We start from the raw sequence: 1,248 nt of genomic DNA on the forward strand, positions 1-1,248 counted from the left end.
CAATCTGCAGTCCCACCAACAGTGCACCAGGGTTCCCTTTTCTCCACAGCCTCGCCAGCACTTGTTGTTTGTTGACTTATTGATGATAGCCATTCGGACCAGAATGAGATGGTATCTCATTGTGGTTTTTATTTGCATTTCCCTAATGATTAGTGAGGTTGAACATTTTTTCATAAGCCTGTTGGCCATCTGTATGTCCTCTTTAGAGAAATGCTTCTTCATATCCTCTGCCCATTTTTTAATTGGGTTGTGTGTGTTTTTTTTGTGCTGAGTTTCATGAGTGTTTTATAAATTTTGGATATTAACTCCTTATCAGATATCTCATTGACAAATATCTTCTCCCATTCAATAGGCTTCCTTTTTGTTTTATTGATGGTTTCCTTTGTTGTGAAAAAACTTTTAAGTTTGATGTAGTCCCATATGTTCATTTTTTCATTTACTTCCCTTGCCCACGGGGATGTATCAGTGAAAATATTGCTCAGGGTAATGTCTGCAAATTTATTCCCTATATTTTCTTCTTTTTTGGTTTCAGGTCTTACATTTAAGTCTTTAATCCATTTTGAATTTGTTCTTGTATATGGTGTAAGGAGGTGGTCCATTTTCATTTTTTTGCACGTGTCAGTCCAATTTTCCCAGCACCATTTATTAAATAGACTATCTTTACCCCAATGTAAATTCTTGCTTCCATTGTCATAGACTAACTGTCCGTATATGGATGGGTTTATTTCTGGGCTCTCTACTCTGTTCCATTGGCCTATTTGCCTGTTTTTATGCCAGTGCCATACTGTTTTGATTACTGTAGCCTTGTAGTATGATTTGATGTCAGGTAGCGTGATACCTCCGACTTTGTTCTTATTTCTCAAGATTGCTGTGGCTATTTGGGGTCTTTTATGGTTCCATATAAATTTTAGGTTTATATTTTCTATTTCTGTGAAAAATGCCCTTGGTAGTTTAATAGGAATTGCATTGAATTTATATATTGCTTAAGGCAGTATGGACATTTTAACTATATTAATTCTTCCTATCCATGAGCATGGTAGGTGTTTCCATTTATTTATATCTTCTTTTATTTCTTTCTTCAGTGTCTTATAATTTTCTGAGTACAGGTCTTTTACTTCTTTGGTTAAATTTATTCCTAAGTATTTTATAGTTCTTGAAGCAATTGTAAATGGGACTGTTTTCTTAATTTCTCCTTCCGATGGTTTATTATTGGTGTATACAAATGCAACTGATTTCTGAATATTGATT

At 34.5% G+C, this 1,248-nt stretch overlaps 1 protein-coding gene across 1 annotated transcript in view; it reads left to right on the forward strand.

Moving 5' to 3' along the window:
* TRAPPC9 (trafficking protein particle complex subunit 9) overlaps window positions 1–1,248 on the forward strand; it is a gene marked incomplete at its 3' end in the record, with an annotated part of 267,332 nt that overhangs the window by 47,015 nt on the left and 219,069 nt on the right. The gene's annotated exons all lie outside the window — the stretch shown is intronic.

The sequence above is a fragment of the Hipposideros armiger genome, unplaced genomic scaffold (genome assembly GCF_001890085.2).
Source record: "Hipposideros armiger isolate ML-2016 unplaced genomic scaffold, ASM189008v1 scaffold_280, whole genome shotgun sequence".
Classification (NCBI taxonomy): Eukaryota; Metazoa; Chordata; class Mammalia; order Chiroptera; family Hipposideridae; genus Hipposideros; species Hipposideros armiger.